Here is a 13546-nt window from a genome sequence, read left to right on the forward strand (position 1 = left end):
TTTGAATTTATCAAAAAAGATCTATGTTTATCTTTATAGATCTGGATATATCTTGAGAGATTCTAAGCTGTCTTCTCCAGATTCATAGTTATCTCAACATAACCATATTTATTTCTTGAGATTTGTATTTATCTTTAATGGTTTCCATAATAAACCATTGGGCCTCTTTAATAAGCCATTTTGGTTTCCTTAATAAACTATTGGGTTTCCTTGATAAACCCAGTTGTGCATCTTTAATAAGCCATTTTTGGTTTCCTTAAAAAACCACTGGTTTTCCTTGATAAACCCAGTCGGGCTTCTTTAATAAGCCATTTTTGGTTTCCTTAATAAACCACTGGGTTTCCTTGATAAACCCAGTCGGGCTTCTTTAATAAGCCATTTTTGGTTTCCTTATAAACCACTAGGTTTCCTTGATAAACCCAGTCGGGCAACTTTAATAAGCTATTTTGGTTTCCTTAATAAACCATTGGGTTCCCTTGATAAACCCAGTCGGGCTTCTTTAATAAGCCATTTTTGGTCTCCTTAATAAACCATTGGGTTTCCTTGATAAACCCATCGGCTTCTTTAATAAGCCATTTTTGGTTTCCTTAATAAACCACTGGGTTTCCTTGATAAACCCAGTCGGGCTTCTTTAATAAGCCATGTGGGTTTCCTCAATAAACCCACATTTTACCGATATCAAATAGCTTGTGCGGTTTGCACGTACACTATTTTAATAGGGTACAAACAATTAACAAATCATAAAAAATATAAATCAAACAAATGAATTTACACTCGTATATATCGATGTTTACCTTTGATTTTAAATATTCAAACTTTTGTTGTTGAAAAAGAGAGTAAACTCGTTAAAAATCAATTTGTAAATCCTAGTTTTTCAGGTTTTTGATAATTTTCTTTTTGATTTCTCTGGTAAATTGATCTCGTTCATGTTCTTGCACAATCAGAAATTCAATTTTAGGTTTGATTTTGCACGATTTCATTCAGTTTTTCTGGATTTGGTTGCTATTTCGGATGGAGTCCTTGCAAAGAGAAAGAAAGAAAAAACACATGAAATGAAAAGAAATGTCTAAATTGATTCGTGAATGTATGTTATGTTATTCAAGGGAGGGTATTTGGGTAATCTTTAATTTCGGGATTTCACATTTTTTAAGTATAGGGGCATTATTATTGATGGATAAGGATATTTTTGAAGCCCATGAGGATTAGGGTTATTTATTCAATTTCCACAAGGACAAACCCATGAGACGCTAACAGCTTTCAGAAAATGACCCCAAACCTCGAATGCATATGAACAATGCGAAAATAAATGATCTGCATACTCATCTTCCTTCTTACATAAAGGACAGAAAACACGTTGAATATCCATATCCTTGTGCTTCAGCATTGTTAATGTAGGTAAAGAGTCATGGAAATTGGCCCACAGCATGAAACTAGCTTTAGGTGGCACTCCCGACTTCCACAAAAACTTCTCAAAGTTACATTCATCCTCGCCTGAAGTAACATCTCATAACACTTACTAACAAAGTCATTATTTGAGAAACTCAATGAATCATTTACATCTGACACGGTACATATATTGTCATATCTTTAATTAGGTGTTGCAAAAAAAAATTTCTAGTCACGGTACTTTTCAGGTGTAGCTAAAAACTATAATTTACCGCTGCAAAATGATACTTTTTCTACACAATTGTAGCAATAATATAAATAGAGTGTGGAAAAAAATTATAATCTCTTGTTGCAGTAATAGAGACTGGATGCAACAATAGACTTCTTGCTACACAGGTTATCGCAGCACTAGCAGCAGGTGTTTATGAGATAACCATTAGAAGATGACTTGGCAAACGTGTACTTCCCCGCAACGGAGATGGGTGGTTTTTTAGTAAACCTTATTGTAAATCATAGATGTACGGTTAATGTTGAGAGTCTTCTAAAAGAGGGCATTAGGGCGCACGTGTAAGTCATCATAATGTCAGGCTTTACCTATAAAAGGAGGCCAGACATTCTGAGATAGACATAACTTTTTGAGAGAATTATACTATATATTAGGATTAATCTCCTTGTAACTCTTTACCAATTTTGGGGTGTTTACATTGCTCATAAATCATAAGAATGAAAACAGAAGAGAATATACTATGAGCAGTTCATACTATCAACACTACCTCTTTAGGCCAAGAACTATGGTGCTTGGCATCCCTTCCTTATCCCTCAAATAAAGGAAAGGGATAGCACAAGAAAGGCAACCTCACTATGGTGCCCTCTTTTCCCTTCCCTACACGATACGGCTACTCAGCATCCGTATGAACAGTGCCAAACGACAACTCAGTTGTCGTATAAGTCAATTCGCTGGCTTGACCAATACGGCTACTCAGTAGCCGTTTTATAGGCATAAGTCATCAGAAGCAAGCTCGCTCGGCCATTTCCTCTTCTTACTTCTTCTTTTCTATTTTTTCCCTCTCTATAACTCCTTTCGATTTCAAGACTCTTGGGTGCGATTTAGGAGCTAAAATTCAATGGATTTGTTCCTTACTACCTGATGAACTATTTTCTTTTTTCAATTTCAAGTTTCATCAACAAAATCTTCCAAGGTGAGTGTTTCTAATTTTAGGGTTTAAATTTAATTTGATTTTAATTATGATTAAATTGGAGATATTAGATTGATTATAATGTCTCCTTGTATGTTGTTTGAAAGTTTGAGATGTTGTTGATTGAATTTATCATATTTTGTTGATTGAATCAGAGTGCTTGTTGATTGTTGGTAGAGAAATTGTATTGGGATGGATAATTTTGGATTGATTGATGACTTTGTTGTAATGTGATAGATAATGTGGCTAAGATTTTTTTTTGCTTGAGACAATACATTGTAGAATTTTTCTTAAACATTGTTTAGTGTTGATTTTGTGTATATGTGTTGTAGATGTGCTCCGATAATTTTGAACAAGTTATGCATGATGGAATTCCGGTTTCTTCAAAAGATCATACTGAGCATAAAATTGAAATTCCCAACCTCGACATAAAGTGAAATTCAAAGAAGAAAATTTGAGAGATTTTAGTGAAGAAAACAAAGAGAGGATTTGTGGTGATTTGAGTAGAGAATTAGAGTGGTATTTATAGAGGATTTTGAAAAAATGACCGTTGGGATCCGACGGTGGAGAAGATAGAGCCGTTATTATGATGGATGGTTAGGATCGGTTGTGTGAGAGGTGTAAAAGAAAAAAGTTCAAACAAATAAATTTACGGAAACGGCTACTCATTAGCCGTATCAACTGCCATACCACTACTGAGTAGCCGTAAAGCGTAAATTCATACCGCAAATGAGTAGTCGTGTGATTTCCCTTCCCTATTATCCGGATCAGATGTGATCCATGATATCCCTACATATGTAGGGATATTAAAGACCATAGTGATTACGATTTTGGATTTTTCCCTACATATGAAGGATAGGTACGAAAAAGGGGCACCATAGTACTTGGCCTTACGATACTATGAATCAATTTTTCTTATAAAAAACATGAATGAAAACAGAAAATCCATTGACAATGTAAAATAATGAAAGCTATAATTAAAAAAATGTATTATTTAATTGGTCAAACTAATTTTTCCCAAAAGGTCTAAATCATTAATAATCACTAGATTTTGTGCCTGTGCTACGCACCGGGCGGATCTGAAAACGATTCCCAGTCATGTTTTTTTCTTTTAATCCTAGTTTTGGTTTCGTGTGATGTGGCTCCTCCTCGCCCCGTCTCTTAGGATTTTTGATTTGGTGTGGCTGGGCTTCGCCTCGCCCCATCCCAATGTATGCTTCGGATTTCTGATTTGGAGTGGCTCGGCATCGCCTCGCCATGTCTCCTAGGATTTTTGGTGTGATATGGGTTCACCTCACCCCGTCGCAATACATATTTTAGATTGGTGTGGCTCGACCTTTCCGCGTATATACGTCACGATGCATTTTTGATATGGTGTCGTGCAGCTTCGCCAAGCCCCGTCGCAATGCATTTTTAATTTTTTGTGGCTCGGCTTCGCTTCGCCTCGCCTTGTCGCTTAGGATTTTTGATTTGATGTGGATCGTCTTCGCCTCGTCTTGTCGTTTAGGATTTTTTATTTGGTGTGGTTCAGTTTCGCCGTGACCTGTCCTGATGTATTTTTCATATTAGTGTCGCGTGATTTTGATGTAGTAAAGCTTTTGAATACTACACTTGATGTTTGAATGGTTTTGTTTGTCTCTCTTTAGGTCTTTGCTCCGCATGTCACTATTGGATTTTATTTTTCTTTCCATATTGGATTTTTTTAACTTTGAACCTGTTAAATCTTATGAAAGGTACCTATTATACTATTGTTATTAATTGTGTCCATAAATTTCTAGGACCGGGGTGTTATCCCCATAGCAAGTGATGATTTTACATGAATGCAACTTTTGCGTTGCTGTTAGTTGAGTTGATTCAGTAGGCCTCACAGTATTTCTCACAAATACAATAAATTACAGAAAAATCTTTATAAGCTTGATGATGGTACAATCCTTGCTCCAAATTGGACGTGAACCTGTGGTTCTAAATTAATGGTCCAATCTTATAAGTTTATTTTCAAAATATGTCTTTTCCTCCTTTTTTTTCACCGAAGATCTTGAGATATATCTTTGCGAACCCAATGAGGAAGATGGCCACCAAGCCTGTTGTTTAAGCGAATGATTCAGATGAAAGATCATTTTAAGCATGTTGTTTGGCAGGTCATTTTAAGTTGAAAACAAATGCTGCTGCATGCTTGAAATTAAACTGTTGTCATTGATAAACCACTTTTCACTCAAGTGGCCCTTGTCTGAATCTGGCAATTCTACTAAGGAGTAATTATGTAGACGGGTTTAGCGGTTCTGGGTTTGCTTCCTGAGCAAAGATACTATGAGTGTGGGGAAATACCCTCTATTGGAATGTGTATACAAACGGTGCATTAGATAGGAACAAAAAAAAGAAAAGTGCAAGTGAAAGATCAGGGACAATTATATATGTTCAGTTCGACAAAAGAAGCAATGACGGACTACTTCTAAAAATACACTCAAATACAAAAATCTTAAAGTTTTATGTTGTGAATGTGAACATAAAATTTTAACTATTTATTAGTAACCAACATAAAGAGAGACAATTATGGGTCAACGTGCAAATCTAATAGCGGTTGTATCAGGAGAAGTACAATTCTCAGGGACATGCATATGATACCAAGTAAGTCTTACATTCATCGATAATACACAACTTGAATTTATTTAAGTAGGAATTACGAATAGGTACTAATATGGTAGTCTTAGTTAATGGCAGGTCCATCTACTAAAGCCCAGTAACCAGAGATCCAAAGATTTAAATAAAAAAAGATATTGGATCAAAAAGTTTAACTCCAGGTCCATATACGTGTGAGAAAGTCATGTACTTTTTTTGATATCTCCAAAATATCCCCTAGTGTAATAGAATATAAACTTTAGATGAACCATTTTTTTCCAGATTCGTTTTTTTTTTCTCTTTCCTCTCGCTGCTAGTAGAGAAAATCTTCTTCTTTTTTTCGTTCTCTCCCGTTTTGTCTATCAGAGAAGAGATAATCCCATGAAGATTTTTGCAAGATATAGATCGATCCGCGAATCCAAGCTCGATTATTATATGAAGTTTTTGGTAAGTTGATTTTCTTACTGTTGATGTTAGTCTAGGTTTTTTTTTAATCAATTTTCTTCTAGTAATGTTTATCTTAGGGTTTCTAGTATCTAATAGTTTTATGGATGTTTGATTATGTTTTGATCTCTATGCTTGATTGTTTATTCTTTTATAAAATAGTTCAGATCTAGACGGACACCTTTTTTGTTCATTTCGTCAGTAGATTTGATTATATCAGTTTCATTTTATTGGTTCTAGATTTTTTTCAGTTCATTTTTGTGTATGAACCAACAGTACATATCTGCAGTACTGACAAAAACCTAGCTTTATAAACTGATTTTGATGATTTACAGTTTTTTATTAATTTATTAGGTTTTAGATCGGCTTTGATTTTTTTTTACTCATGGATTCATCACTTAATTTGTATGATTCAGCGGTACATATATCTCTTGATTCCTTGGAGAGAAATTAAGACTTAAGATTTTTGGGTTACGGAAATAGTAATTGAACTCGGTTTTATGTGTGTTTACGATCTTTATTCTTGATTCGTTAATTTTTTTACTTCAATTTTTATAAAAATACTTCAGATCTAGATACATAATCATGTTTTAGGTTCATTTCATTAGTATATCTGATTTTTTAGTTACATTTTGTTGGTCTTTGGTTTGTTTTTAATTTGCTTTTGTGTATTAATCATCAGTACGTATATGATGTACTGGTGGTTTTTGATGAAAATAGTCCAGATCTAGTTATAAAATCAAGTTTTACGTTCGTTTCATTTGGAGATCTCATATTTTAGTTTCCTTTTGTTGGCTTTTGGTTTTGTTTCTGTTTGGTTTTGTGTATTAACCATCAGTACGTATATGACGTACTTATTTTCTGTGTTTACTATGCATCTATATGTTTTGCTTGTGTATCAACCATCAGTACGTATATGACGTACTGTTTGTATGAATCTTAATCGTAATTATTCGATTTTTTGATTAGATTATGACGTTTTTAGCTTATTTGAACTCTCAATTTGATTTTCTTGTTATTTCCGTTCTTTATTTTCTAAGAAAATCATGCTTGTTTATTGTTTCAGGGGTATTATCTAGCAGTACATATGTCACATACTAATACAAACTACTTTTGATTCTGTTTTATTCTTAGTTTTATCACTTGTTGTTGTTTGATCCATAAGTACATATCTTCCATACTGAAATAATACTCTTTCGATTCTGTTTTTTTATAGATTCATTCCATGCAGTTGTTTTTTAGTTCATGAATCAGCAGTACATCTGTGGCATACTGATACAAACTGCTTTTTGATTATGTTTTATTCTTAGTTTTATCACTTGTTGTTGTTTCGTCCATAAGTACATATATGCGATACTGAAATAAGACTCTCTCGATTTAGTTATTTTTCTTCATGGAGTTGTTTTAGACAGTGAATTAACAGTACATATATTGAATACTGGAAAAGTTGCTCTTTGAATCTGTTTTATACATAGATTTTAGCCAGTTAATTCTTATGATTTTTTCAGCACATATATGGAATACCGAAATAAAACTGAATCATCGTTAGGTAGTATTAATCTTGATGTTGTCATATTACTTGTATTGTTCATTTTTGTTATGTTATTCATATATGGATTGTTGTTGTGTTTTAATTGTTACATCTTGGTCACATTTACAGGTTCAATATGTCTGATCTTAAGAGTGTTGGCGCTTTTTGGAGGAAGTGATCCAATGAGAGTGGAACACTAGAGAGATCCTGTTTTTTTTTTTAACCTGTAAGCAGTGTAGCAGATATGTACTCAAATTATGTAAACAGTGTAGCAGATATGTACTCGATATAATAAACATGTAGACACACACGTTTGGTAGTCAGGGTATTGAGGTCATTTCCATGTTTTAATTAATTGTGGACCTTCAGATAAAAGAAAATTCTGGTTGGACCCTACTATAAATAACCTTATGGTCTTAGAACCAAACAAAAAATTTTCCTTTATTTAATTTATGAAGTGAAAGTATTAATTTATCAAGTTTATTTAATTTATAAAGCGAAAGTATTAATTTATCAGGGAATTCGCTTTATGGCTTAGCAGTTTCATATCCTGCCCAATGAAGGTTTGCCATGACAGTAAAGTGCCTTTCTGAACACCTGCAAGTGGAAAAAGTTGGCGATGTAAATATACAGTAAACAGAGTTGCCACTAATTTTAAGTCTAGAAAAATAATTTAGGCCAAGCACTTCTAACAACTTCGGTATTATCTATTTTTTTTTTAACATCACTTGCACTCCTTGAGTTATTTGTACTAATGACCAAATTCTCCAAGGAAATATAGCATTCATATTGTTAAAGACTAACACACTAAAAAAAATCTCCAGTTACAATTGTTTTCTAATGAGGATCGATCAAGAACTAATTATCAGGCTAATTGAGAAACCTGACAAAGGAAAATGCTAGTGCCACGAAGAGCTGCAAATGTCCAAATGTAACACCAACCACTGCTGTGAAACATGGAAAGAGTCCACAGGTACTCAGCTCCTTCAGTCATCCCCCATATCATCACACTACTGAGAGAAATTACGGATGGCAGCAATAGAGGTGTCTCAATAACACCCCATTTGGAGTTACTGTGCAACCAATACTCTACCACTCATCCATTGGTGGTTCCCCAGCATATTTAGGATCTCCACTTCCCAAAATATTGTCATAATGAATGGTACTTTCCAAGCACAACGGTTTCAACTAAGAAATGCACTTATAGAAAATTGAAAAACCTTTTCGCATACTGTTGAATGGTAGCACCTATTGCTGCCATCTATTGGGATCTTCCTAAAAGCTGTTATCACTCTTGTCAATAGGACTGGATGCCAACCACCGTCAGGACCAAGGATCTTCCTAAAAGAGCAATCAGTAAGCAAAAGAAGGATACTAATTAAATGGGAGTTCCTATAGGCCCTATATAATCCACAGCGCAATCATACAGCGATGTTGAAAGCAATCTTTGAAACTTTGAGGTAAAGTCAGCGGTCATCTAACTCAAAACCAATTGGCAATGAGTGGAGCGACCCTTCCGTATTATATTTTAAGTTCATTAAGCGGATTATAGCGATGTGGGATTATTGTTCTTTTACACGCCCCCTCACGTGTAAGGCCAATCACTGGGCCTCACACGTGGACCTACATATGAGTTACCAGTCCATCGGAAACAGATGCACACAGGTGAGTGACTAAATCAGAGGGTAACACCTCGGCCAGTATCGGCACTGGCCTACACTCCGGATGTACAAGTGACAAAATCGGTTAAACACTTCGGCCAGTAATTCGGCTTACACCGGACGTACGCAGGTCTGGGTCTGGGGCTTGGCTCTGTTACCATGTTAAAGTCTGCGGGCATCCAACTCAAAACCAATTGGCAATGAGTGGAGCGTCCCTTCCATATTATATTTTAAGTTCATTAAGCAGATTATAACTATGTGGAATTATTGTCCTTTCACACTTTGCAATCAAAGTTCAAATTTAAGAGACTAATTCACATTTTTTAATATTTTTTTTACAGTAAAAGGGAAATTTTTTATTGGAAATATTATGATCACCAAAAGAGCGATGTCTAATTAACATATATACTCATAGTCACGGTTATAAGAAATTCTCGAGTGTTAGAAGACTATTTACCTTTATTAACTGTTCCGTCTCTATTATGTGTAACCAAAAAGACCACCAAGGTGCCTGCCAAGGATAATCAATTCGTCTAGTTTGTCTTCTGTGAAGTCTTGAAGAACATTGTAAGTGATAGTTGCAACATTGTATGGAGGGTTGTGCGATGATTCCGCATGCAAACTGCAACGGGTTCTTAAGACGAACATACTTGTTGGACAGGGACTATAGAAGTTTATAAATCTAAACACAGGCCAGGGAACCAGTAGTAGTAGTAACAACTAATTAAAAGAAGCACAACATTACCTTAAGTCTGTATTCAATCGCAGCAACTATAGCCGTGTTGAAGTATACTTTAGTCACAACATCTAAATGTGAACAATCGGATCTTAAATAATTCATAACCAAAGTTTTTTCTTGCTTAATACAATTGATTAACACACGTGACTTCTTAAAACCACTAATCAACCAAATAAGCAAAGGCCAAAGGGTTGCCCAAATATCCATAATCAAAACCCCAGTTATGCATGATCCATCAATACGAAATTAGACGAAACAAAAATAAGCAGCTAGCAAATACTAATAAAACCCCTTTGAAAACTTTAATTACGAATTGAGTAGAATACTTACGCTCCTACAGGAAGATTTTCATCTGGCATAAACATGCATGATTCTTCTTCTGATTTCTTCGTTTCTAGGAAAGAGATCGAAGTGTTTTCAAGATAAATCAATCTAACTATCGAGCTGGTACCTCGTATGCTTCTCCTCGTATGCAGTCGGGACAGAAAACCAAGACACCAATTAAGCATCAACAAAATAAGTCAGACGAAATCTAAAATCAAAATCCTGTGACGAAGTCTTTTAATTATCAACTGCACATGGAATGTATCAGGGAGCAAAATAGAAATCCTTAGGGTTTACCAACAATTTCATGGTAAAATAATTTCACGAAGGCTTCCATGATTTAGGTTTAAGTTAATGATCAATGGCTCTATAATTGCATGGTTTAATGTTGACTTGCATATATATATATAAAGAAGGGCCAATTTCTTTTTTTGTCACGAACTCAAAAATTTCAACCGATTTCCTTTTTTTGGTGGGTCAACGGTTTCCTTCTTAACATGATTTCCTTTTTAAGAGTTTGACGTTTTTTTTTTTTTTTTTCGAGTTTCACGTTTTTTTTTCTTCTTTTTCTTCTTAATTTATTTAACGGTTTGGACGTGAGTTTTGTCCACCTTACTAAAGTATAGTTAAGTATAGGTGTAAACAAAGTGCAACGAAATAATTCAAGTTTAAATTCTAACATAAGTATTGTTTACATACTTTTTTCCGATACCGTTGCTAACGGACAATTAAGTATTTGGTTTCCAAATTGTAACCAAATTTTAATTATTACAACCAATAGAGTTATGCCAAGTGTCCTCACCATAGCTTCTGCATTAGAAAAAACCCTTTTTAGGCCAATAGAAAACGAGGGTTTCATCACCGTTTAATGTAAGAACTTTATTTGTCAAGACCTTTAAAGGGGAAAATATATAAGAAACACAACCAAGTGCTTTATAGTGCACCCATGTTCTTTTCTGGGGCTTTTCTTCATACTTCCATTGAGTCTATCTTCTTGGTACTTACGCACTTAATTTAAGCGAAACTAGGCTAGCCCCATCATTCTCAGGTACAATATTTTTCTTTTTAAACTCATCGGATATCAGCCTTCTATATCTTTTCTTCTTTGGGTCATATAAAATGACCCCCCTTTCACCCATAAAAGAATCTTTTTGTTCTGGAAACTCCAGATTAACCTCAAATCTGGGTTACGGACAATCTTTTTTTTTTTTTTTTTTTGGCAATGATGAAACTTCTAGTCCAGGACTATGTTAATCCATAATTTTGCATCACCCACACGTCCATCCACAGAGATCGCCAATATAGACAATTAGACACAGACACCCTCCCAATGTTGCCAAATATATTTGAAATTTATCCTGATTCGAAAGTTCTTTTGGCTATAAACTAAAATAAGGTGTAGATTTTCTTGATTCTTATTCACTTGTGACGAGAATTACTTCAGTTGAGATGCTAATTGCTATTGCTGCCAGAAAAAACTTAGAGATACATCGGATGGATGTTAAGACAGCATTTCTAAAACCGTGATTTAGATAAAGAAATTTGCATAGACCAACCTGAGGACTTTGTAGTGAAAGGTTGTGAAGACAAAGTTGTAAGTTGAACAAATCTTCGTATGGTTTTCAAATAAGCACGTAAACAGTGACGTGGAAAATTTGATCATGTGATAGTGAGTAGTGGATTTAAGTTAATGAATCTGACAAGTATATTTACAAGTAACTTGTTAAGGATGTCTGTGTGATTGAACGCCTGTATGTTGATGATATGCTTATACTTGATACAAACATAGATGTGATTAATTCCACTAAAAACATGCGCATAATGAGAACGTTGACTTGAAAGACTTAGGCCATGTTGATGTAATCTTAGGGATGAGGATTAGAAGATAATCTAACACTTATAGTCTTAATCATTCTTATTATGTTGAATTTGTGCTTAAGAGATTCAATCAGTCTGATTGTATGCCTGGTTGTACTCCTTACGATTCTTCTTGTAGACTCAAGAAATGTAAGGGTAATGGAGTATCTTAACTTGAATACTCAAGAGTTATAGGATGTCTGTTGAATTTAATGAACTGTAAGAGTCCAGACATTTCCTATATTGTGAGTAAGTTAAGTAGATATAATTGTAGTCCACAGCAAGAGCATGCAGATGCATTGAGTAGAGTATTATGGTACCTAAAATACTTTATGACCTTTTGTTTGATTTATGAAAGGTATCTTGCTGTCTTTGAGGGACTTTGTGATGTAAACTGGACAGTTGACTCAGAGGAGTCTAAGTCTAAGAGTTATATGATGTGTTCTCTGACATTTTTATCAACTTCACAAAATTCTAAATCTGGATGGATTTTCTCTGTCAAATCTATGAGGGAAAAATAGTTCTAGACATGAATAAGTTTGTAATTTGTATGATTTCATGTTCTGTATCCTACTTTTCTTCTCTCTTTCCCTAGTAGCTTATCCCGAACCCATCCACCAGCAACACGAAGTTGAGTTTGGAGATTGCAGTGGTCAACAACTTGTAATAACCTATCAAATATTTGCTTCTCTTTATCCGTCAGCTGGATTTTATCTTTGAGTTGTATATATGATGTTGTTTTCGTTGATGAAGACATTATTTTTTCCGCGCAAGGTGCACTAAAGATTTGTGAAACCCTTAAGCAGATCGATCTTTCAATCTGGTGTTGGTGGAAGAAGAAAAAAAAGGGAGAAAAACCTAATAGCGCGAAGTGTAAGGAACCAAAATATATATATATGTGTTTCCTGTACAGCTCGGAAAGCTAATGGTTTCCGACTTGGATCACGCACAAAACATTATTCTGTCAAAATTAAGGAAACTTGAAATTTCGATTCTTGGAGACCGACATCCTTTCCACACTAAGTTATGGAAATTGGAAACCCTTTCCGAATCCAACGCTGATATAAATTAATATATAAATACTGTTGTTATTTATCAGGATTCCCCCAGGATTTCGTTTCCTTAAGGAAATAGGAAATCTCAATCTGAGTTTGAAGAGGTAATCTATTGAAGTTATTTATATTAGTGCTCCTTTTTTTTTAATACCACCATTGAATTCAATCGAGGAAGGAAAAAAAAAGGAGGCAGAGAAAAGTTCTTTATACTGAATTTCCTCAAATCCCTGCTTAGGTCTCCTAAAAGAAAGAAATAAATAAAGAACGAAAAATCTATTACGTATCAGGTTTGCATCATGATTTAGTTTCTTTAAGGAATTAGGAAATCCAATGATCACAGACAACTCCCGTTAATTAGAACATCATCTCTTATTAGCAACTCGTTAGAGTTCTTCTCACTTTTTCGAGCCCATAACAGCTCAACATCTTCTTCTTAGCAACCACCGTCTCTCCGTCCCGTTGATGGCAACAACAGTTCTTCTTCACGGATTCGCTTGATCAAACCTCGCCAAATTAGCGCAGCAGATTCCATAATCTCCTTATTTTTACCGGGAAGAATCAATAACAACAACTCCATTGTCCGATCCGTCAAAGACAGTTGCAACGAAACCAAACACAAAATTACGTGAAGATAGCATACCTGTTCTAATCCAGTCGGCATCAACTCATCTTCATGGTACTAATACCTTCTCCATCTTGACCGATCTTCCAATCCATGTCAAGCAGTTTCAATAACC

Source organism: Papaver somniferum, unplaced genomic scaffold (assembly GCF_003573695.1).
Source record: "Papaver somniferum cultivar HN1 unplaced genomic scaffold, ASM357369v1 unplaced-scaffold_5, whole genome shotgun sequence".
In the NCBI taxonomy this organism is placed as follows: domain Eukaryota; kingdom Viridiplantae; phylum Streptophyta; class Magnoliopsida; order Ranunculales; family Papaveraceae; genus Papaver; species Papaver somniferum.